Here is a 3,711-nt window from a genome sequence, read left to right on the forward strand (position 1 = left end):
ATTAATGCATATATGTGGAACCTGGGAAAATGGTACAGATGAACCGGTGTGCAGAGCAGAAATTGAGACGCAGATGTAGAGAACAAACGTATGGACACCAAGGGGGGAAAGTGGCTGGGCGGGGGTGGTGTGATGAATTGGGAGACTGGGATTGACATATATACACTAATATGTATAAAATGGATAATTAATAAGAACCTGCTGTATAAAAAAATAAATAAAATTAAATTAAAAAGAAATGGATTTTAGATGATTTTTCTTTGCCTTTTGCTTTGTTATTGCTTGTATTTTTCATCAGAAAGTACAATTACATCTTTCTCTTTTAAAATTAAAAAATGTGTTAATTATATTTAAAACAGATTTATGTGTGATTTGGGTTAACCTAAACATATATTATTCAGTAATGTACCAGTATGGCCTTCCTATGGGACCAAAAAGAACTACATGTTAGCTGGGTTTACATTTCCTTCCCTTAACTACATCCATAGAGATCCAGCTGCTGTAGAAACATCTGGGAGTTATATAAAAATCAAAATTGAGAGCAAAGACAAATTCTGACTTGTATTTTTAAAATAAGTGTACAACTTTCCCAAGAAGAAAACTTCCTGTTCATTGAGGCACTTTCAGTATATTTTCTTCACTGCCTCAGAGATTTGAACTTAAAATAACTCTACGTTGAACAGCATAGTAACTTAAAAAGACAAACAAAAAAACTCCGTTTTTGTATTGTGTTCTTCCAATGTTGTAAGAAGAAAAATAGTCAAAAACAAACCACCTCAAAACAAAAAAATTACCACTCAATTATTTTTACTTTCCTAGTTTCTTGAAGAGCTGATTTCTGAATTTTTTGAAAGCCCCTGAAAATCAGTATCAATATTTACTTTTCTAGTGTTTTTCCAAAATGAATTATGTTTTGAAGTAAACATTTGCCTTGACAAATTTGTATTTGAGCCAGAGAATATTTTGCTTTGGTTAACTTATGAGCTGTTCTATCTTCCAGAAACCATCAGGTACAGTTAGGAATCATGATCATTATCATTATCAAATTTCCTTGTCTTTTGTAGACTGCTTTGCAATTTACAAAAGAATTTCACATACAGTGTATTATTTTCATATTTATTTTCTGACAGCCCTGTGAAGTAGATAGCTTAGGTATCATTTTCCTAGGAGAAATCTGCATTCCAAAATGTAAAACTATTTGTGTAAGATTTATTTATCATGTTACTATCTCAGTATACTAACGGTGCTTTAACAGCCTACAGGTCTTCATGTGAGACCACATCGTGTAAAATTTATGGAAGGAACAGAATATCTTACTCTCAAAGGATCTTGATAAGTAAAGAATCCCTGATCCCTGAATCTGTAGAAGAATATGAACACTTGGGTCTTTCGTGTATTTCAAAAACTATAGGGTCACCAAAAGAAAACCAAACCTAATTTTAAAATTTGCAAAAAGCAGAAGGAAAGAATCTTTAAATTCCAACAATATGATATAAAATTCTGATACTTTGTTTTTTAATAACTAACGATACTCTCCTGACTTGTATTCTGATTTTTTGACATGAATGAATTCTAAAACTTAGTATTTGTAAGATAAGTAGGCATCATGAATAAAACAAACTCAGCAGTCTGTGTGGATTACTTTGTGTTCAGACTGCAAATTGGTGTTAATTTAAGACTGGCTTTTTAGCTCTATTTCCCAGAAGCCTTAAGACTTTCTATTCTAATCCAGTATTTCCCAAAGGGCATTCCATGACCATGGAATCATCAGGAAGCTGCTCTTTAAAAAAGATTTGGAGGTGAAAATTTTTGGAAAATCCAGTATATGGCACTAAACTTTTAGATACTTGTAAGGAAAATCAGCATATTACAGACTAATATAAAAAAAAAACTTTATGTAATATGGATTGCCCAGAATTTTTCAGTTCCCTCCCCTAAAATCCATTTCCTTAAATAATACCTACTAACAAGTCATGGAAACAGAATATCAATATGTTACTTGAGTCAATTTTTTGCCCAGAAGCTCAAACCACTCTTGAAATGATTGATGAAAAATATCTGGTATAAAATACATTTTGTTCTATCATAAACATATGTATACTCATTTTAAATTATTTTAGATTATTGGAGTTTTAACATAGTGCTCTAAAATTAGCAGTTGCAGGCACCTGAGAGCAAAGGACACATACACAAACTAATGATGTTTATAATTTGCTCACCCTGTTCTGTAACAAAATGTCAAGACCTAGAGGCATGCACTGAAGGAAAAAGAGGTACATCCATTACCCTGGAAATAATAAAATTTCAGTCTTTAAAAATAGTATGCTCAATTTTTAAATTTTATTTTTTTGATTAAAAAAAATTAAGTTAAGGGCTTCCCTGGTGGCGCAGTGGTTGAGAGTCTGCCTGCCGATGCAGGGGACACGGGTTCGTGCCCCGGTCAGGGAAGATCCCACATGCCGCGGAGCGGCTGGGGCCGTGAGCCATGGCCGCTGAGCCTGCGCGTCCGGAGCCTGTGCCCCGCAGTGGGAGAGGCCACAACAGTGAGAGGCCCGTATAACACCAAAAAAAAAAAAAAAAAAAAATTAAGTTAAAATCCATACCCATCTTTCCTTTCTCCTTAATTGAATACTTGTGAATGTTTGACAGTAACCTATATTGGTTACTAAGAGTATTAGGATTTTTAAATTGAAATGAAAAAAGTAGAGATTTATCTTGGTAGAAATTAGTTACTATGACCTAAAGAATTAAGAAGAAAAATAAAAGCAAGAAGTTTAGAAGTCAGTACAAGCATAACTTATTTTGAAAATCTATATTTCTGACAAACTAATTAATCACTCATATTATATACATATATTCACCCACGAATCATATATAATATATATGTGATTAATTAGCTTGTATAAATATATCATGCATATATTTTCATATCAATATCTAATATAATACATATTCATAAGACCACTTCAGAAATGGACTACTTCTGTTTACAATAATTTTACTAGTATACCATTAAGTTCTAAAACTCTATTTATCTCTCCTCCTTAGTGCTACTTACAGATGTGACAGCCAGCTCATCACCAGAATCAGGTCTGCTGTTCGACACCCACTTAAGCTTAAGAGATTAAGTAGAAAGCCAAGAAGTTTCCCTGATATCTGCCATATTGGCACACCAAAATTAAAGAGCTAGGAAACAATGTCTCTAGAGTTTTTCTCTTGAGAAGAGTGAAGGTCAATCAGCAGACCAAGCATTGGTCTTGGGAACAATAAAGAACATAACCCTACCCAGATGACCCTAGAATGTCCTGCAAATGTGGACCAGAAGAGGATGCTTGAAAGACAGCAAATATTTCTGGGATGAGACTGCTCCTAACACTTTCTTCAAGGACCTTGAAGTTAGCAAGGACCAGAAAACTGTACATTGGAATTACCAACGTGATCCTTTTGTGCATTTGGTCCTGAATGAACCACAAATCTCCATTGGCCTTCACCTACAGACCACACTGTAAAAGTATAATCATTGACTTTTGAAACAGGCTGATAGAGCTTTAACATATTTTCTCTTCAACTAAACTTTGACAAATTGCTTATCTCACTAAGCTTCAGCCTTCTTATCTGTAAATGAGAGATCACTATCATTTCACAGGGTTACTGTGTGGTTAAAGTTTACATATATGAAGCGCTTCACACAATTACAGTAAGTACTTCATG

Source organism: Pseudorca crassidens, chromosome 8, assembly GCF_039906515.1.
Source record: "Pseudorca crassidens isolate mPseCra1 chromosome 8, mPseCra1.hap1, whole genome shotgun sequence".
Classification (NCBI taxonomy): Eukaryota; Metazoa; Chordata; class Mammalia; order Artiodactyla; family Delphinidae; genus Pseudorca; species Pseudorca crassidens.